Consider the following 23,628-nt stretch of genomic DNA (forward strand, 5'->3'; position numbering starts at 1 on the left):
CCATACGTAAATTTATTCATTTTTTACAATTATAAAATGATAACACAGTAATTTTAAGAATGGTCTGGACAGTGGGAAGGTTGTAAGTCAAGAGCACAGATTTTAACTTTTCCAGAAAGAGATGTAAATGTGGTGAAAAGACTGAAAAATATTCATGCTGTGATATTTCTTCACTGAATACCTGCCTTTCATTTTTCTTTTCTTTTTTTATATCAGTGTTACAAGTGCCTCTGTTAATACAAGACAATAACTACAATAACAATTAATCTGCTTTGGTCTGTGGTTACACTCCCCCCTTATGTTTGTTCATTTCTCAATCTTGAGGGATTTGGGATGATGTCCACTCTATATCCTTAGAGGGGACTTAGATATTATGGGACAGAGGAAAAGAATTGTTTTGCTTGCAGTTGAAGATACTCACTGTTGTTTTGGGGGGTGGGACTTGTCCATCTTAATCTTGTTAGTTGTTCTGAGCAAACCCGAATAACTGGAGAGTAGGAGTTGGCCACAACTCTGCCAGGTTTCAGGGCTCAACCAGCAAATGCACAATATGAAGACTTAAGTCTTTCAGAAATATATTTAACAGGTAAACTGAAAATTATGGGTTCAAATAAAAGGACTAGAAGAATCATGATTAGGGGAATTATAAATGAGTGTAACTATGTTATATTGGGGAAACAGATTTTCATATAGCCCCAAATAGGGCCCACTGAGGGGCTGTTGATTTCACGAGGCCGTGTTTCTTGCCTATGATGTCTGGATGTCCTTAGAACCCTCAGAGCACTTTTGTTTGAGGTTTTGTTTAGTGTGGCAGTTTGTGAAATCTGCCATGTCTTTCTTTCTTTCTTCGTCTAAAAATTTCTGGTGAAAACTGCTGGATACATGTTTCAATTTCGATAGTATCCTGTTCTGAATAGTAATAGGAAGCAAGAAACATGGGAAAAGCTATATTATTTCTTTTGAATAAAGTTATCCTGAATTTTAATTCACATAATTTACATAACTCAATATGTAATAACTTTAATGGCAATAAATCAATTAAGCTTAGCTGACAGTTTCGCTCTTTGAATAGAAACTTTAACAATTGTAGGAAGATATTGGGAACAGAAAGGACAAAGATAAGATATAACTTGTGGGAGTTCAAGAAATAATCGTGGTCTTTGTAGTTTCTTTAAGTCTCAATTAAGGCTTTCGAATGTTTATGAAATTTGTTCTAGCAAATCAGAGTTTCTTAAAAGATAAGATACTAAATCAGAAATTCTGTTAAAATTATTTTATTGACTGAAAATAGCAGCTTTACTAGCAAATGTCAAAGACAATAGAATGGGTTCATTGGTTGGTGTATAGAGAGCAGGTCCTGCTTTTGGGTTTCACCTCCCTGTGGTAAGCAGCATTTCACCTGGCAGCATGTGAAGCCAAGCATATGGATATCATGAGGATGTTTCTTCCTCAGCAGAGCAGAACATCATGAGCTACAAATACTTGCTAGTACATATCTTGAACTTTGGCACACATAGACAAATTTTTCTGGGATGATTGGACTGTGTGATCAGCCACTGGGAACATCTAAAAATGGGAGGCTTATCACACCTCTTCCTGCTGTCAGACAATCTTGCACATACCATGTTTATTTGTCAAGCTTCTATAATCCTAACTACATTGTTAGGTTTCTTGGGCAGCACTTAGTTCTGTGCTTGACTCTGAATAAGTGCTCAGTTAATATTTGTTGAGTAATAATTAATCAACCTCCATCTCTGTGCCTGTTCTCTTTTCTGCCTACTCACACTTACACACATTTATATATATTTATGCATGCATATTTTTCTCAGTTAACATAATTTGAAAAAAACTTCTTCTTGAAATGTCTACTTTATCGATCTTTATTAATCATAAGTACATGCTTTGGAAGATAACAGTATGTGGAAGATGTTATTTGGTCTCCAGACAGGGCTGGGTGCTCTAATGAATGACATATCACCTTGAATTAATTTTGTAGCCCCCTGCTTGCCCAAGAGTGCTGTGATAGTTTGAGGCATTTTGGACCCCAGAATATCATATGCTTGGAGCTAATCCATTCCTGTGGGTGTGAACCTATTTTGGGTGGGAACTTTGATAATGTTACTTCAGTAGGGCATAGCCCAGAGTGGTTCCTAATCCTCCTACTGGATGCCTTTATAAATGGGATGAATATGAAGAAAGACACAGAGAAACCCACAGAAGCACAGAGAGAAAAGCCACAGAAGGAGAGAGAAAAACCACTGAAGCAGGAAGCTGAAGCAATGAGACCCAGAGGAAAAGGGAGAGACCAGGGATGTCACCATTGTGCCTTGCCATGTAAAAGAAGTCCAGGATCACTGCCAACTGGTCTTTGGGGAGAAATTCAGCACCTGATGAAGACTTGATTTGGACATTTTCACTGCCTAAGAATAGTAAGTTTGTAAGTTAATCTCCATTTTAGGGGATAGGGTATGTAAAAAACAACCTCTATTGTAAAAGCCTTCCCATTTGGGGTATGTTGCTTTTGGCAGCTGGCAAACTAAAACAAGTGCTAGCACAGGGCATGATACATTTTACCTACAGGGCAAACAATTGCTTAAATGAATGAACCAAAAGTAAATTTAATATGATTTTTAATTATGAGACATACACACATAAAATAGCAGGAAGATCAAATTAATGACAGCAACCACAATTAAAGCAGCATTAATAATAGCAATGACAAATACTTGAATTCCTAGTAAGTGTGTAGTATTTTACATAGATTATTTCAGATACTTCTAAGAATTTAAAAGATCAGAGTTATCACTCCCATTTTACACATGAAGAAATTTTTAACATGTCCAGAGTCACCAAGCAGACAAGAAACAGAAATCTTTCAATTATTCCATACTGCCTCCTTCACTATGGAGACCTTATCCAATTATTGATTTGAATTTTTCTGGAAGCTTTTATAACCTTTGAGTCTTTATTTTTCTGACCCATAAAATGGGATCTTAGACATCTTCTATACTCTTCCTTAAAGTGAAATGAAACATAAATACTGCCATACCAAATCCATTGAACTAATTATAAAGTACTTTCAAAAATCTGATAAAAGTTCCAACAAACACTTGCATCAATATTTCTGTAAACTATATCATAAAAAAGCAAAACATTACCTTTTTAATTTTTTTCTCTGCTTTATTCACTAAGTTATTCACAGTGTTTTCTTAAATGTTTATTACAAAAGTAGAAATTCAGCCCTAGAATTTAAATAAATATTTATGACTTTACTAAGTACTTTTAATGAGACCCACCAGTGTATTTGTCTTACCTATTAAGCCATGGTAAAAAATAGGAGAGTTGAATGTGAATATTAAGAGTAAATGAGTTTCAAAATATAGAAAATTATATGTAGATAAGGGTATTATATAAATTCAAATAGAGTTAGAAGAAAACGAACAATAAAAAAGTGGAAGCAAAAAAGTAAAGAAAAGCTGAAGAAAGCTCTTTCAATTATTCCTCCCAAAGAAAAACTTATTAGCTTAAGACGTGAACATTAGCTAAAGGATGTACCTAGTAAATGAAGCATAAATTTTTAGAGGGAATTTAATTTGTGTTTAAAATATTTAGTAGTTGATGACATGGAAACCTGCATTTTCTGTATTATGGCACAGTGGTTTATTCAGACATTCCATCTAGCTAAATAGAACTAAAAATGCTAAAGGCAAATGCATTTCACTTGCCTGTGGAGAAATAAACCTTCACCCTAGGACTCAGTGTATTACAGTAACTTTTTTTCCCAGGAAACCTTGAAACTTTTAATGAAAAATAATGAAGTTCCTGTGAAAAAGCATCTTAAGTAAATGTGTTTAAAAAAGACAACAGATAAAGGCCTACCAAACAATAGATTTCTGAATTATCAGACACAAGCTAAACAACTCTGCTTGCTTTGTTCAAATCTTTTTTTTAATGTTAAAAACCTTTATGGAAAATAAAAACTGTACATAATGTCTTACAGAATTATAAAAAAAATATTGAGAAGTTAAAGTAATCTAAATTAAATCCTGAGTGGATGGGTTATAAACTAAATAATGTAGGTAATAATGGAAGAAATGAAGTGGAAGATACAGCAGAAAAAATATTCTGTACATAGCCAGTAGTGACAAAGACAAGAAATATGTAAGAGATGCTGAGAAACATGGTGAGTAGAGTGAAACAAAGTCTAATTGTAGTTCAAAAAAAAGAGGAGGAAGAAAAGGCATGGGCCAGAGGTGAGATTGAGACGATAGTGGGTGCAAGTTTTCCAGAATTGAAGAGCACTAAGTTACAGATTCAAGAAGTCCAGGAAACTCCAAATGAGATAAATAAAGGAAATACACATTTAAGTACAACAGAGTGATACTGAACAATAACAAAAGCAAAGAGAAAAATCTTAAATGCAGTCTGAGAAAAGAAAAATAAATATCCTTGAAATGAGTGAAAGTAATATTATAGTATGCTTCTAAGCAGCATCAATGGAATCCAGGACACATTGGTATCATATTTTCAACATACTGAAAAACACATTTTTTTCAACCCTGAAATCTATATCCCGAAAAATAGTTTCAGACCTATACAGGACTTGTCATTATTTAAGGAAAATTGAAGTGATATAATTCAGGAAGAAGGAAAGTAAGCTCAGAAGGAATATCTGTGACTTAAGAAGGAATGGAATGAAAATAAATTGATAAATCTGTGATTAAATCCTAGCAAACACTAAATTTATAAAGCAATAGTATGCACTCACTTAAAAAAGCAGAATGTAGTTACAATAAATGGCATCATTACAATATTAATTGAGAGTATGGTAAATGGTATGAAAGGGCTCTAAGAATATTTTTGTTACCAAAGAATAACTTGTTCAAAGTATTGTTACTCATTAGTTTATAAAAAATAATAAGTGAAAATAAATGCCAGAGAATTCAGAAATGTTTGGCCAAATCCTAAGGGCTAAATTCTCTTATCTAGGAAATTTTGTTTTTTTCTGAAGAGCAAATACAAAGAAGAAAATTCTCCTTGTATATATACATATATATAATGCATTTTCACAAAGGAATTAGAAGTGCATTTGAACAATAATTGGAAATTTTAAAAAGTGATCTATAATTATAGTTCTTAATCTTCTATTGTTCGTGAGAAATTATGAGTAAGCTTATATGCCATTAGAAATGAAGCCGTAGAAGTATGTGAATGTGTATAATTTTTTTCAGAATAATTGAAAGAAACGCTCTTCTCCATATAAGATAATATTTTAATAATAGCTTTTGTGCATATAATACTTATTCATCTCTATTCATTTTATCATAATGCTAAATTAATGAATTTGCTTACAATGGCCTATATCTTTAGAAATTAATGTTGGATTTACAGTATCATTAAATGTAAAGGAGGGATTTTTTTCTTTCAAAATTAAAACTAGTAATAGCTTCCTCTACTGTCTAATGTTGGTGCATAATTTATATCCATAGAAACATAATTTTTCTATTGCATCTTTCCTCTTATATTGAGCAGTGGAACAGAAAACAAATGGGTGAAATCCTGAATATATGGCTTTATTTAAGGGGAAAATGTGCATGGGTATGAGTTTTGGCTAGTCTAAGGGAGGGGGGGAGGGGGCGACGGGAATGAGTCTGGAGAAAGTTCAGATGTCTGCTGCAAAGAAAAATCAGAGGGCTATTTATTCCTTTCTCTTTCTCCTCCTCTTTCCCTCTCTCTCTCTGCTTTCCTTTCTCCCTTCCTTCCTTACTTTCTCTTATAAGAGTTTCAGAACTAGAGTAGTTGAGAAGAAAAGGGAAGAAGGAGAGAGTTTACCAAAAAATATGAGGGGAGGCTGAAGACTCAGACAGAAAATGTCATAAGTATTTTTAGAAATAATGGAATGTAAATTGAAGCTGTACCCAATCTTGCCACATCCTGTTCTTCAGTAAACTATGTCAAGTACACAAAAGCTCTATATACATTATTCCGCTTTATCTGAATAAAAATATGAAATCTGTAACTTTTTTATCATGTCATTTTGTCTCAGAATAGAGCAGACAGTGAAAAGATCCATCATCTGAACTCATTCAAAGGAAGTAGTCTGAATACTATTACATATGAATAGTAGGTCAGTATACATGACTAGAGATAAAGAAAAGATTTAAGGCATCCTTAACCACTAACAATCTGCAGGGATGTTTGAAAGGATAAGAATTTCCCCCCAAATTTTATTTATATTTAGATTCAGAACAGAGCTGCCTGAGCAATTATCTGTGCTTTATGATGAGGAAGTTACATACATCTCTTAGACCTCACCTACCTTTTATGGATTTGCAGATGCTTCAATATACTCCCATTTTGCAGCCCTGGGGAGATATTAGGTCTAACGGAATGGACTGATCTGTAACTTGAAACCGAACCTGGAACAAGTAGCCCCAGTTGTTTATCAGCGCAGGAACTTTGCACAAAGGTTGCCTGATACAGGCTTTTGGCTTAGTGGCAGAGGACCATCCCCTTGGGGTATAAATACCCACTGTTGGCCCCCACAGGTGTCTCTCATCCCTGAGGCAAAGTGGGACATGTGGATGCTCTGAGCCTGCCATGTGGATGCTCTGAGCCTGACCTGAGCAGCTGGCCTCCCAAGAGAGCTGCCCTCATGGAATCTCTTTCTCTGATATTTTGTTCCCTCCTTGCTAGGTAATTAATAAAACAGATGTTTAATGAAAGTTTCTGTTGTGTCTGAGCCTGTGTTCCCACAAAGCACCAAATAGCAATTTGCTCCACACTATATTATTTAAACATAATTGTGTTACAAAATCTAAATGAATTGCCAAATTATACAAGTCACTAGTGAACTTATATTTTTACTTTGCCCTTTTACAGCTCCAGCCATATATGAAAATAAAAAATCAGGGTAACATTATATCCTACTCCCCATATCTGTTTGTTGTACTTACTTCTTTAAGGGGGTAATTTATTTTCAAGGATCCTAAATATAGAAGAATGCACAAATTATAAATTGATGAATTTTCACAAAGTGAACATATCAACATAATCATAACCAAAATCAATAAATAGAGCAATCCTAACACCCAAACCCATTATCATGCTGCAGCCAACCAACCATCTATTCCACAGCTTAGTGTTTCCTGGCTGGATTCCTTAAAAAAAAAATGTATTTGTAAAATTTACTCATGTGGGTAAAAGTACAAATGTTCCTTTTTCTTTTTTTTTTTGCATTGCTGTATTCTATCACAATGGATGAATACATGACAACCTATCTACTGTATTTTTGTTGGATAATTAAGTTTTCTTATCTTTGACTTTTACAGATTGTGCACTTACGAATATAGGTACATGTGTTTGATGGCAGCATATACACAATTCTGTGCAGTATATAACTAGGAGTGGAATTTTGGGGTGATAAGTACACATGTGTTCAGGGTTAGTATTTAAATGAACTTTTACCACTATAGTATCAGTAGAATAAAATAAATCAGCAGAATAAGTATTTACTTTAAAGACAGATTGGTGTCTTTATTGTTACATAGCAATGAGTGTATTATTTAATTTCACTGGCCTGCAGTTTATTTATGTATATAAATTGCATATATATGATAGCTTATTATAGAGATGCTAACTAAAATAATGTATGTTGAAAAGAATCTGACATATTTAGTGCTTGATAGATATTCATCTGTATTCTTCCTTCCCTGGGTGTAAGTAGAGTTAAAAATTAAATTATAGGTATATTTGAATGTTTGCCATTGAATATGTCAGGGCTGTTGAAAGTTTTTGCTCTAACCCACAGTGCTTCTTGCCTTGTGTCCCAGTTTATTCATTGGTGGTCAGTGAGGTAGGAGTACACCGTTGGCTCAATACCTAATAATCATTAATTAAGAATTTATTAAGTGACAATGATTTTTTCATTATTACTATGTGCTACCTGAAGAATGCAGAATAAGCACAATCATCTTTTCCTGTCCTTCTAAATTCTTTAAAAAAACTGTAGAGGCTCTGGAAATATTCTAATAACAAATTGAAATCGGATTATAAAAGTAGCAACATCGTCTGCTTCATACTTCTTCCACTTGGCCAAAGTTATTAAACTGCAAAATTTTAAACTTGTGAATATAAGGATTTTGAAAGAAAACCCAAAATTTGTTTTTTTTTACCAACCACGTAAAAGTCTAATTCCAGTTTTGATGTTTGACTGCTGATAGACTTCAAGGCTCATTACTCTCATTTCCCTAACCCCAACCCCACCCCCTAACCATCATAATCTCCAAGCCGTTTGCCTCTTCTTCTTCTCTCAAATTATTTTTGGACCTGTCTGGAAACTTGCCTTGCACTCCCAAGAAAGCTTTATATGTGAGTTGTAAACCTTTTCAACTCAGCATCTGAACCAAATTTTGTTTGGCAGTTCTATTCTATTCCTGTAGCGTGATTACAACAAGAAGTTACATAGTTTGATTGCCTTAGCACTGTATCAATCTATCAGTTAATCATGACCACAAGATTTTCTTAATTCTTTAGCTGGACTACTACTATAAAGAGAAAACACTGCTTCTACTGTTTGGTTGCCCTGGGACAAGTTCACATAGGCAAGGCAGCACAGATATTTCATACTTCTGCTAATAAGTTTGTAAACTAATGAGCTTTCTCTATTGAATTCTACAAAGTTGATCAATGAGAATATTTTTTTTTTCTTTTGGTGCATCATGAGCTCACAGATGTAAAGAAACATGCTGTGTTTCAATATAATGGCGTTACTATTGGTGCTCTTGGCCTAGGATAGCTCTTCTACCTTATTCCTTGGAATTATTTTGCTGCCGTCTTATTATTCCTAGATGGGATGCTGTAGGCTTCTTCTATGAGTTTTCTATTGATGACTTGGAAACAGGTGCTTTCTCTTCTTTAGATACCTTTTTCTCACACATCAACAAATCCTTTTATTTAACCTTTTAATACATATCCAGAAAGCAACCATTCCATACCACATCCACTGGCACTACCCTGTACCAAACCATCATTGTCTCCTACTTAGATTTTATGATAACATCATAATAAAGCTCCCTGAGTTACACTTGCCCCCTTAATTCTAGTTCACAACACAGTATCCTGAGTGATCATTTGAAATATGTCAGATCATGAATATCATGCTGCTCTCTGTGACTCATTGTCCAAGGGTTTGACCTCACTCAGAGAAAAGATGCAAGTTCTTGCCAAGACTGACAGTGCTCTACAGGATCCACTATCCAGTTACCTTTCAGGCCTCATCTCCTCTGCTCTCCCAAGTTGCTCAATTTGCTTTAGCTACTGACCTTCCTGCTATTCAACATCATCAGGTTTTTGTGATTCCCTCTGTCTAAGCTTCTCTTTCCCCAGATCTCTGATTGACCTGCTTCTTTTATTCCTTGAATTTCACCTTTTCACTGAGGCCTTTTCCCAGCCCCCATCTTTCTGTTCTTATTCAACAATTCCCAGCTTACTTTTGTTCAAAATACTGGTTAACTTTGCATATTGCGTCTATGGAATCATGCATTTGTTTCTTTATGTCCAGTCTCCTCTTCCCCACTTTTACCCTTAACAACGTGAGTGCTGGCCCCATGAGAGCAGGGCATCCTATCTCCGTGTGTTTAATGACTATATTCTCATTATTTAGACCTGTGGTTGCTGTAATAGTGTTAATAAATAAATGAACAAACGAATCTATCCCAGCTCTTTTACCCTTGCTGATCCCTATTTTTGCAACAACAGTCTCTACTCCATTGCTCTTTGCCTTACTGTAACTTTTTTTTGAAACATGTTTAAGCTTAAATGTCATTTGCTCAAGGAATCTTTCCCTGAACACTGTACAAAAGTCAGGTCTTCTACCTATTGTTCTCTAGCATATCTCCTTGTTTATTTACTTTCATAGATTTTTAACCTATGTACATATCTTGTTCATTTAATAATTGATATATTTACCTCCCAAACTGGAATATAATCTCAATGAGGAGAAGGACCTCATTAGGATAAATGATTGTATAAATAGGAAACATTGAATAGATTTTACCTGGACATTGGATTTTTATTTAATAATTCCCCTTAATAGATACAATCTATGTATGCATTTTGAGTATACTATCTTGACAGAATCAATAAAAATATCTGAATAATAGGGTTTAGTAATACTTTTGCTTTCTAATACATGAAACATTTTTTTCTCATTTCTCTGTTTTGGAGTACTCAATTTCTTGTTCAAGTTACCATGTTTCTTTCACATAGCCCATATTAAGGGATGCTTACTTCACCCACATGTTCAGAGATGAGCCTGATAAATCCTATGATAAACCCTAAGATTTGCTGGGGGCCAAGGGGAAAGAAGTCTGATATTCATAAAATAAAGCACTAGAAAAGATTATTTTCCATTCTTCTTGATTTTTGCTTTAAGATTGTGAATTTTGAAATTCCTTGGTTATATTGTCCTCATGAGGAAGCTTTGGGAATTGAATCATATCACCTAAGTCCTAACCCCTTGTCCTGGGGGTGAGAGCCCATTTATAAATAAGATCTTTTAAGGTATTCTTATTAGTTAAGGTGTGGACTCATTTATGAATAGGATCTTTGGAGATCCTTTTTAGATGAAGCAAAATTGAATAAGTAGGCCATATTCTAAGTGACTGAAGTCCTTATAAATAAAGGAAATTGGGCATAGAAATCCATGCCAGAAATCAGAGAAAACAAGAGAAGCAGACGCAAGGAAAGAGAGATTGCCCTGTGACAGAGGATTGGTAGAATTCTTCAGACTCTATGAGAAAGCAATTCTTGCCAATACTTTGATATTGGATTTCTGACTTCCAAAACCATGGGATAATAAATTCTTGTCATTAAGCCGATTCATTGTGTGGTATTTATCATAACAGTTTTGACAAACTAAGACAGGAAGGATACCTTAAGAGTGAAGTTGAAGGACTTCGTAGCCAGGGAATTTACAAAGTTATAGACCAGAGTCAGTGGATTTAACTGAACTGAATTTTATATATGTGATAGTTAGGAACAGGGCATATCCCAGTAAAATACGTTCATAAACTTAACACATACCTATGGGTATGAACCCATTATAAGTAGGACTTTTTGATATGGTTACTTCATTTAAAGGTATGGCTCACCTCATAAGGATGAACCTTAAGCATATTACTGGAGTTCTTTATAAGTGGAATGAAATTCAGAGAGAGAGAAGGGAAAGCCACAGAGGGAGCAGCCAGAGGCTGCACATTAATGGAACCCAGAAGAGAAGGGAGAGACCAGGAGATGCTGCCAGGTCTTGCCATGTGACAAGCTAAAGACCAAGGATTGCTGTCAGCCAGCCTCAGAATGCCACAGTCTTTTAGAGAGAAAGCATCACCTTCATGATGCCTTGATTTGGGTTGTCTGTTAGACTCAAAACTGTGAACAAATACATTCCCATTGTTTAAGCCTAACCATTGCGTGGTATTTGCTTGAACAGCCAAGGAAAGGAAAACATTGTACCTCTGGACTTCTAGTTGTATAAGAAAATATATTTATCTATTTTACACATTTGATTTGCTAGTCTATTCTTATAGCCAAAAGCAAACTCACGGAAATTCAGTTTAGTTCTCTTATTTCTTTTAACACCACTTTCTAGTCAATTGCAAGATTCTGCATATCATCCATTGCTTTGAGCATATATTGATTTGCATGCCACTGTATCTATTTGGAGAGACTTGTCGTGGTAGAAAGTTCATGCCTATTACTCTCACATTGCTTTGAATACAGATAATATTTTATAGCAAATTTCCAAATGTAAGAATCTAGCTCCTGCCATTATTACTGTTATTGATTAGTTTAGTGTCTTCCAACAACTAAAATCAATGACAAGTCAAAGGCAATGCTATTTTATTCTTTATTCTACAGATTGTACTCTGGTGGGAGTTTCTTTCAGGTAGTTATGAGACCGATTTCAGAATTGTGTGCCTCTTTCAAAGTTATATAATCTTTCATCAGTAAATATTGATTCATTTTCAGTCAGGGAAAATATTTTAGAGAGTAGCTCTCTATATAACTAACCAGTCTTACAAGTCAGTAATATCTAAACTTTCTTGTCAGTATGCAATACTTTTAGGGAGTTGAAATAGTTCTCTTTTATTCTTTGTATATGGAATTCTCTTCATAAGTACATAAACTATTAACTTTCATTTTGGAATAAAAATTTTAAAAGCATGTAATAATTTTGTTTTGATTTCATGGTAGGTTAAATTTATTTCATGAAGAGCATGTAAAACTTGCACATAAATGACACAATATTGTCATCTCATTTATTTTATTGTTTTATTGTCTCAAAAATCCTATTCTACCGGTTCCTAGGTTAGCGATAGGTAAAAATTAGTCTGAAAATAGTGTGGTTCATATTTCATTTATGGAAAGCAATTTTGCTTGGTTAAATTTTTGAAGTGTTGAACTCAACAAAATTTAATGACCTCTTTAAGAGAAAAATTAATACAGGGCATTTCCATAACTAAGATTCTAAGTAAGTAAGGGCTAGAATTTTGAATTATTAAAATGGTTATATCATTCAAAAATTGTTAACTGGTAATTAATTATATTTTTTTTCTTTTACTGTTTTTGTATCATCTACCTCTGCTTTCAGAATAATTTATTACAACATCTTCTACAGAACATACTCTAAATTTAACAAAAAAAAATTTGTTTATTTGGTTCCACATGGGTTTGTTCTATTTAATAAAATTTGATTTACACTGCTACACTTAAAAATATTTTTAAAGTTATCTACCATATTACAATAATGCTCATGTGTGAAAATAGTTGCTAGACTTCACTTATCTACTTGACTTATTTCAAATGCATTATATTTCTTTCATTATTGTGCTAACAGGTTTCTATTATAAGAATTTTAATTAAACCTGGTACATAATAAAAGGTAAGAAACTGGGCTTGCAGTTACAGTCTGTTTGAAATCTAAAAATTTTATTTCTCATGCTTGATCCTATACAAATAAAAATTGAATTCCATATTCGAAACCATTCCTCCAAATCCCCTAGTCCAGTTGTCTTTAGAATTAATTTTTTACAGTTACGAAGCAATAACACTATCTTACACAAACTCTTCCAAAGAATAGAAAAAGGAAAACACTTTCCAAATTGTTATACAAAGAAAGCCTAATCTTGACAACCAAACCTGACAAAGAAATTACAAGAAATGAATCTCATAAACAAATTTCTCCCTTGAATGGTTATGCAAGTATTTTAAAGAAAAAACTGGCAAATAGAACTCAGTCATACTTATGAATATAATAAAAGGAAAATAGAAAAAGAGTTTTTGCCAGGAAAACAGAGAGATTTAAAATTTGAAAGTTTGAAATGTTGAAAGATGAAATATTTTACAATCATGAGGATAAATGCAGAAAAGGCATTTAATAAAAATTAGCACCAGTATATGGTAAAAATGATGCTTAACAAATTAGGAATTGAATGGACTTATTCAGCCTGAAAATAAGTATTTGGACTGGTGTCACTACAATTTTGGGATCTTTCTTTCATGGTCATAAAATGGATATTGTATGTGCAAACCTTCAGTCTTCCCACCAACCCCAGAAGGTAGAAGAAAAGAATATAAAAAGGAATTTCGTATTATCAAAAATTTCCCAGAAGCAGTACACCCCATCTTCTACCTGGATCCATCTTTTGGGGCTGCCAGAACTAAAAGAGATTTTGTCAGTAAGAAATTGAGAGGAAGGTATGCTGGATAACAAACTGCAGTACTGGCTAAAATGAATAGCTTTCTTGTCAATGTCCTAAACTCTCTTACCCTTCTGTCACTTTGTACCACCCATACATGAAAGCTTCAAACCTGGCTCTTTGTGATAAAATAAGGAGGTTATGATTAGAAGTGAGCAATTTTCGCTTACAATATTTTTAAATACTAGAAATGACAATGTTCAAGATCTGCCCATGAGTGCTACTAGTAAGCTCTCATGAAGGAGAAAGTCTTTGGAGAAGATCTTAAGGAATGGAGCATGAGTCAAAATAGTTGGATTTAAATTTGGGTTTGGGTGGAGGTCAGCTGTGAAACAATGGAAAACTGAAGCTGTAATGCATGAGGAAAGATAGTTTGTTACTCGCAGGTTCCAGAAGAATGAGTACCATGAAAGGTGATGGGAAGCAGGATCAGTTCAGAAAGCTTAACTGGCAGGTAGGAAGCACACAGATAGAGCTTGAAGGACTCGTGGCTTGTGCTGTGCCTTTCCTGTGATTTGGAATTGAGGTTAGTAGATTTCCTGTGTAGTCAAGGATTAAAGCAAATGTGCGCGAACAGTGAAGAACTTGGGTATCCCAAGGAGGTAGGGATCACTAGTTTATCATTTGGAACAGCTATGGGTTTAGGTCGAGGTGTGTAGGTGGTAACATCAGATGCTGGTTTGGGCTTTGGGGAAGTTCGTGCCTCTGGGCTGGAAAGCTGCTTATTCACAATGCCAAAGATTCGTATTGAGACAAGTGGCTTTGGTCAAAGTAAGATGGATGCTGAGGCAGCCCACAAAAACTTCTGATAGTTATGGCAAGGCATCAAACCACATAGCAACCTGATACTGGATAGCACAAGTCAAACAAAAAATTTAAGGGGATTTTTACATTTTTCTCTTTTTAGAAACAGTCCTTTCACATTTTAGACAACTCGAAATACTTGAAATCAAAAAAGATTTATTTATTTATAATAATGTGTTTAGTATTGTAGGCACATTTCATGCAAAAGTATGTCTGAAAACTCTTCACAATGCACACAGCCCAGTGAGAGAGATGTAAATGTGTAAATGCAGGAAAATGTTATATGTTTTGGAACTAAAACCAGAAAAGTTTATCATGTGATATTTTCCCATCAGATTTAATTCAATATAAAAAAGCAAATCTTAAATAAGTGAAATAAAATCCAATAGAGATCTCATTATCCTCCTATTTCGTTTTACTGTTTTATAGAGAATATTTTCAAACAAGAAAAAGATATATGGAATAATATAACACATATCTGTGTACATACTTCCTCAATCATATCTCCATCTTCCCTCTTTAGAAATAACCACAGTCCCCAATTTTATATTTATTATTTCCCCTGGTATCTTTATAATGACATTAAAAATAAAAAGCAAACATATAAACATATAAACATCTTCAAGATATTAGATATTTTGTGCTACTACTTTATCATACCAAATATGATAAATATATTAATTAGGCCTTAGTTCAAAAGTAATAGAAAATAGGAGTGCTTTTTCTTCTCTCCTATTTTCCCATGCCTTATTTCCTCAATTTCTTAAAAAAAAAATTCAGATGTGTAATCCACATATCCTTCAGTTCTATTCTTGGTTTGATTTTAAAGACAACACATCCAAATTAGTACAACTTCTCATATTACCTATCATTTGAAATTTCCCCAATCTGGGTTGTCTTATTTGTGCTCATTTTGCTATGTGACCCATTTTGTTCTACCATCACACCAGCATTTTTTGTAATACATATCACAAATTCTTTTAATTTGATCAAAACCTTGTACTCCCTGGTTTCATTTAGTTTTGTCCCTTTAAATACCCCATTTTTTTTGGTAAATTTGGCTTCACCTCCTAATTCTATATCCAAGAATGGTATTTTCTTCTCCAATTAGTTCCTCAGTGCACTTTCTTAGGCAATATTTCTCTTTCTTTGCTTCTTTTGAATTCACAGTGCCCTAGGTAAATAATGGTCAAATCCTGAAACTAATTGTGCAAATTTAGCATCAAACAGTTGTCCAAGACCCTCACTGCAACTGTCTTAACTTCCCTTAAGATTAGATAAATTATTTAATCTTGAATAAATAAAAACCTATGTTGGCATTGGAATTGTCCTGCATGAGATTGCAATGATGGATTCATTCTGTCAAAACCTATAAAATTGTACAGGGCAAAGTGTAAACTATCATGTAAACTGTAACCCATGGTTAATAGCAATGTTTGCGTTAATCAATTGTAACAAATGTAAACAAATTGTAACACACTAATGAAAGATGTTGTTAATGACGAAAAGTGAGGGAGGGGGAGGAGGGTAGTATAGGGGAATCCCTTATGTTGTTGATATAACATTTACGTAATCTAAAGCTTCTTAAAAAAACATGTTATCTTATATATTTGTATGTCTAAAGGAGAAGTTAAAATCAGAATCCTTCTTCTATCCAGAAATAAGAGTCCCCATACAGGTTATTTTCCAACACTTGGTGAGGTACCCACTGCTAATCAGTAGGCACTTTCAGTTTTCAATGAAAAATGGGGTGTTCTGATTCAAAAATATTCTGATTAGTAGAAAGTTACCATACACAAAGTAAAATTATAAATAAATGAGGATGATTTCTTCAAGGGCTAACTAAAACAGCAGTTTTTAGATTGGGGAAATGAAGAAATCTTAGTTGAGTAGATATAAGTTTCAAGAGTAGCAACATAAATGAGCTATTAGAGATAAAAAGATTAGTTATGATGACATTGTAGAAATCAATATCATACCACCAAAGGAGAAGATATAAATTAGAGCTGTGCAGCAAGGGACTGAGTATGAATTTAGAAACAGGAATTACTTTGTTTCTTGTGAGTTCATGTGGTTTTCCAAGAGCATTTCTCTTCACGATTCTGTTGCATTCCCCCACCTTTCCCTGTGGTACATGACATTGGGAATTTTCGAGAATATTGCCAGGGGGCATGTTTGTTATCATGGACATATAGGTTCAGAGCCATGAATGAAATGTTCAGAGCCAAGAATGAAATGTCTATTCTATGCCTATTAGAATTTTTCTAGGTTATGAAAACATTTTAAACATTATTATTTAACATATTAAAAAGTTTAAAACATCTAATAATTATAAATAAAGGAACTAGAATATTATAGTTGAGAGAGTGAGGAAAGAGTAAAATATTTTGGGCCATAATACTCTATTCTTGGTTTTCATAGTACTACACTTTCCCAGGTTTCCTTAACTACTTTTTGATAATTTCTTTCATTAGGAATAGATTTGACAGACCATGATTATAATCACCCCCTTTCAAATTCCTTCACCCATCAAAGTCTCTGTTGCTTTATCATACTTAACTAGTATAATGTAGTACAAACTGAAACCTGCCCTGGTTAAACCAAACTAGGAGCATATTTTATGTCTGTACCAGTGCAATTAAAAAAATATTAGCAAAATTACATAATTATGCTGAATAATCTGACTTGGAAATGCATTGCTTCAATACATTTGTATTTTCTTCTCTATACTCAAACTTCCTTTACATTCTGTATTCCTGCCAGTCGTCCCTATTTCCCACCAGTCTCAGTTGGTATTCTTGTTAATACCTCATTGGAGAAAGTAGAAATCAGTATGCTGTACTTCTATTATTTCTCCATCACCACCCCTACCACTACACTGAAACCATGCTCCTTGTCTCACATGACTTTGAATTCCACCCTCTCTCATTTTCTCTTTCTTTTAAACGGGCCTTTTTTAAAATTGTATTTTTTAAAGATACATAGATCATAAAAATGTTAAATTAAAAAATATAAGAGGTTCCCACCTTCCCCACACCCCATACCCCCACTCCTCCCACATCAACAACCTCCTTCATCACTGCGACAAATCCATTGCATTTGGTGAATACAGCTTGGAGCACTGCTGCACCACATGGATTTTAGTTCACATTGCAGTTTACACTCTCCCTCGGCACATTCAGTGGGTTATGTCAGGATATATAATGTCCAGCATCTGTCCCTGCAATGTCATTTAGGGCACCTCCAAGTCCCAAAAATACCCCCACATCATATCTCTTCTTCTCTCTCCCTGCCCTCAGCAACTACCATGGCCACTTTCTCCACATCAATGCTACAATTTTTTCCATTACTAGTCACAATAGTTCTATAGTAGAATACCAGCAAGTCCACTTTAATCCATATTTTATTCCTCCATCCTCTGGACCCTGGGATTGTGATGTCCACTCCACCTCAGTATGGAGAGGGGGCTTAGATCCCACATGGTTGATGGGTGGGATTCTCCTGCTTGGAGTTTTAGGCACTCTCAGTTCCCTTTTGTGGTGGTTGACCATTTTCACCTCCCTGTTAGCTGGCCTGGGTAAGTCCAACGAACAGGAGAACAGGAGTTGCAATTCTTCTGAGGCTCAGGGCCCAGCTGGCACTTGGCCAGTCCAGAGATTCAAGTCATCTGGTATACACCAACCCTAGGGCAAACCACAGGTTCAGTAAAAGTGACAGAAGAGCATGTGTAGAGAGGTCACATCTGAATCCAACTCCATCACACTCAGGAACACAAATTCCAAAGTGGGGCCCACTGACAAGGCACTGAACTCCAGAGCCAACTGCCATGACCATAGAGCCTGTGTGTTTCACAGCCCTCAGGAGCACCAGTATCTGGGGTTGCATCTACTTTGGCTGTCTCTGGAATCCTGCTGAGGCGTGCATAAGCGCGACCCCTCTGATGACCTCCCCACTCTTTTTTGAAGACTCTTAGCCATATAAACTCATTTGTCTTTACCATTTCGCCTTTTATTCTACTTCAATCCCTCAATCCCTGCACATACTCACAATTGCAATTATTCCCTCTCATCATTTTTTGCCCTTTTTTCTGCATAATGAACAAGAACACAAAGCCAAATTATAAATAATTCCCTCCATTCAACCCATAGTTCCCTCCAGCAATTCTCCCATTTCTTTCTTGTTTTTCACATATTTCTTGAAACAGATTCCTATGATTATCTTTAACTCCCAGCCTCATATTACCATCTCAATTTATAAAAACCACCATTCAAGTGAAAAGGTTTATACTAAATTCACCAGTAATATCCATATTTTCAAATCCGATTGTTTCTTTTCTTAACTTAAATTATTTCACCTTTAAGCAGCATAAGGCAGAGTTGGTCACTACCTCCTTCTTGAAAAACTGCTTGACTTATATGAAAGTACAGTCATCTGTTGTTGTTTTTTTCTCTTAACCACACTGGCCATTACTTCTTAATGTCCTTTTCTGTTTCCTCCTCTAAGTAAATTTTAAATGCTGGAGTGTCTGATGTCTCTCTTCTGGCTCCCTTTCTATTATTTAACTATACATTCCTATTGGGGTGCCACTTTTTCATCAGAGAAGAAGCAACAGCTCTTTTATTGTTTTGATGTGCCAGTATGGCAATAACAGTTGTAGTAGATTGTTTGCAATAATATCTGCAATTATTTGCCTTCCTGTATCCATGCTTGTCTTAATTCAGGTTATTACATGCTGGGACTGAAAAGGTGATTCATGTAAGATTGATTTCAGAGACTATTATCATGAGAAGGAGATTCAGGAAAGCAGGATAAGGCAAGGAGAGCAAAAGGTAAATATGAATTCTCAGCTGGAGAAGTGCTGAAGCTTTCTTCTGTATTGAATTCTGTAATAAGAACTGCATTATGCTTTTGGCCCACCTTAGACACCAGGACTGGCATTTTGTACCTTATGTCAGTCTTTGGCTAGAGTGGAAAAGACCTGGGCAAAGTAATGAGATGGTTCCTTTTCAGCCACTTTCCATTTCTGTTTCAACTTTTATAGTTACCCTTTTTCACCTTACTAATGGGGTTCTTTTCCTCTCTTATTCCTAAATAACTGGCACATATTTTTGCAAGTTTTTTCATTTAACAATTCATTTTGGACATTTTTTAAATATCAATATGAATAAAAATGGCTAAATATTTTTTCAAGTGCATAGTATTCTCTTGTGTAGACATTCCTTAATCCATTAAATCAATTTTCTGTCAATGAAAATTGTTTCCTTCCACTCATTTTCTATCACTCCCTTTGTTACTGCTCATAACCCTTATTCTTGTTGTCTTTTGTGATAAATGCATAAGAATGGAATTTCAGCATCAAAGACGATATGAATATTTTTATTACCTTCTACAGGGGTTATCTCTCCTACCATCACCAATACAATGTGCTAAAATGTTAATTTATTTTTTATTTTTGAAAATCTGATAAGTGAAAAAATATATCATATTATTAATGCTTCTTAATTGGTGAATTAGAATTTTCCTTTAATGTCACTGGTTTCTTATTATTTGAACAAGGGGCTTTGCCTTTACATTTTGTACTGGAACCTGCAAAATATGTAACTGGTGGTATTTCCCTCTCCTCGGAAGTTAAGCATATACATTTGTCTGTTTTGACCACTGAAATGCGAATAGAAGTATTATGTGTGACTTCGTACTTAAAGAAGCATTTTGCTATATTTCCTTCTCATTGGAATAATTACAACATGAATACCTTAGTTTATCTGGCTTCCTGAATGACCATGGTGAACATAGCCCCTCTGATAGGCTGAGCTATCATATAAGCACGAAATATATATGTATACATTTTAGTACCACAGCTTCTCCTGGTGAGGGGTCATTTTGATGTAATGGGAAGGTTTCTCACTTTGGAATCTGTAGTAGACATTGTTGGTGGTCCCACCAGAAAGCCATATATATGTATTTATATATATATATTTAACCAGTTTTGTGCACCCACTCCTGGTACCTGTAGGCTTTGCTGCTAAAAACATCATCCACATTTCGGAAGATTGCCAATTGAACATTGATAGCAGTTGTGAAATTTATGTTGGATTGATCCCATTGCAGCTCCAGAAATATACCTTATTTCATCTCAGATAGTTAGGGTTTCTCTATTCTTCTTGTCATACTATGAATTACTATGAATAACACATGCATAATTTAAAAAAAAAAACCCAAATCTGCTTAACTCCCAGAGTCTAACCAGTGGCCAACCAATTTTACTATATATTCAGGACAATTCAATTAGAGTGCTCCCCCCTGAACATCTACTATGTGCATCTGCCGGATGCAAATTTACTTCATAATTCTCCCCTAAGTATTTATAACCATTGGTAGCTTAGACACAAAACAGGTATGACTTCACTTCATCGATTGGTTAAAAACACAGTTCATCTGCTTATGAACTTTAAGAAGACTTATTTCTCATTTAGCAGATAAGAAGACTGAAATACCAAGTGATTAGTTAAGTTGTGCAAAGTCCCAATCGGTAAATGGAATAGCCAGGATTCATATGCATGTTTGTTGAATGTTTTGATTTGAGTCCTCTAAGAAAAAGTCTGAGATCAGGATTCTGATAAAAGTGATTTATTAAGGACATGTTCCCAGGAGAGAACAATAAGGAAGAAGAAAGTAGCAGAGCTGCTTTCCAGGTGCAGTTCTAGACATAGCCAAATTCCAGGAACTATGATCATAAATTATACCTTGGAGTTTGTCCTTTGTTAGGGCCAAGGTTTTGGGCTTTTGTACTCCCATAAGAGTAATCATTGTCTACAGGCTGCAATAACTTTGAGCATAGGCAGAGATGGAAAATTCCCTGGCACTTTCAGTTCTCTGGATCTATCCCTTCAATTTTACATTGTTCTTGCCCCCACCATTCATTCAGTCACTCTGGCCTCCATTCTTGAGAAGCTGTGAAATTACATTGAAAATTGGAATTTTTGAAGGCAGAATAGAAGAAGCATGATATAAGAATGGAGTTTAATGAAAGAGTAGGTTAAGTGCATAGGCATGGGGGTAAGTGGAGGCTGAGCTAAATGGCCACAAATATTTGAAAGATTTAATAGATAGTGCGGTCACCCCTCGGGCTGAAGTGTGGTTTGCTGGCCTGGCGGGGGAGCGGCCGCGGCAGGCCAAGCCGCTGCCCCCATAATAGGGTGGCTGGTCGGACTCACCGCCACCCCTGAAGGAAGCTCAGCATGGGCGCAGAGTGCCCTCAGGTCTCCCCTTCTCGGCAGCCATGCTTCCGCGGCCGCCCCTCCTCCCGGGTGGTGCCACACGATGCCTGTGGGGCGGCACCCTTCTTCCTTCTCCCTGCGCAGGCGCAGGGCGGAAAATTCCAGTCTGCCCTTTTCCCCTCCCCCGACAGCAGCAACAGCCAGGTGTGGGCGGGAAACTCAAGTCTGCCCTCCATCCCAGCAACAGCAGCCACCAATCCCTAAACCCTGCCCCTTCCCCCAGCAACAGCGACAGCCAATCCCCAACCACCACCCCTCCCCCGTCCAGTACCGCCCACTGACCTTTCACCGGCAACCAATCAGAACAGGGCGTGGCTTCGACCAATCAGCCTTCCCCAGCCCCTATAAAACTGTTGCCTCTCCCTCAATAAAGTTGGACCTGCGTGTTTACCTCTTCTCCGCGGTAGTTCTTCTGCCGTGCGCCCTCCAGTCCTGAGAGCCCCCGACAAGGGCCTGGCCTCCCTTGTCCCCAGTTCGTCGCCTGCTTCTCTGGGCGACCCCTTCGTCGCCGGCTTCGCCGGGCGACCCCGTCAGCCGAACCGCGCAACCCCTTGTGAGACCGATCCCTCGTCTGCTGCCGGACCGACCCTTCGTCCCAAGCGGGACCGACCCCTCATCCAGAGCTGGACCGACCCCTCGTCCGCAGCCAGACCCCACCTCTACCGACCGAGCAAGCCGCCGCAGATAGGAAAGTCAAGTGATAGAAGCAATTTAGAGGTAGTTGAGAGGATAATGCAACAAAAATAAGACTTTCGTGTGCTATGTAGGCTGAGTATCCATCCATTATCTAGTTTCAAGTTTCTAATTGGATACTCAGTTTATCTTTGACCAAATCTAGATATTGAATACATTTATTGAAATCTGCTCTATTACATAAAATTCCACTTTACTTAATCCTCTGTTTTTTGTTGTTCTTTTCACAACCAAAAATGAATAACTTCAATTATTTTTGTTCAACTTATCTAAAATTTATTAAATAGGTAATCTGGTGAATACATGATTGCAGTAGTTCTAAAAATTAACCAGGGTAATTTATTTTTTGTGACTCCACAGACATTTTTAAAATGTAACTAACAACACATTTTAAGGTAGATTTTCCAAAACAGAAATAAGGAAAATCTGAAAAAGATTGTAGTTGTTTTGTAAACATTACATACTTTATATAGTCCAGAATAGCTAATGTATGCTTTCTAAAATTAGCATAGTGCTGAATAACAAATTGGAGAATTGGCACTAGTTAACATCTACAAAATGAAAAATAGCAGTAAAATTTTACTAATTTGAACTAATGCAGCACTTGAATAAAAATCTCAAGTCAAATTTTCCATCCTAGTTTCACATGTAACAATTATTTATGCTTGGTAATAAACCTATAAAATAGAATGTCAGAAATACAGTGCCATGGGACCATTTAACTCTAGTATTGCCAGCAAGCATTACTTCATCATGGAATATAATCAGGAATAAAATAGTTAAGATCTAGGGAAAAGAAATCCATTAGGCAACCTGATGAGATTCCTATGGAAATGCAAATGGATTAATCTTAATAAAATCCATTCAATAGTTATACCAATAGAATAATACAGTCACTCATATGGCCAAAGAGAAACATGATTCATATTCTATTGTTTCTATGAATTCCTTACTAAAACAAATATCAGGAGAAAGAAAAAGCATAATCATTTTGTTGATTAAGATAAAATAAAACACATAAACTAGTCATAAAAAGGTGACTGAGACATAAAATATTAGTTTTGTCCACAAATATATTATCTACTGATTATTAG

Source organism: Dasypus novemcinctus, chromosome 3, assembly GCF_030445035.2.
Source record: "Dasypus novemcinctus isolate mDasNov1 chromosome 3, mDasNov1.1.hap2, whole genome shotgun sequence".
Taxonomy (NCBI): Eukaryota; Metazoa; Chordata; class Mammalia; order Cingulata; family Dasypodidae; genus Dasypus; species Dasypus novemcinctus.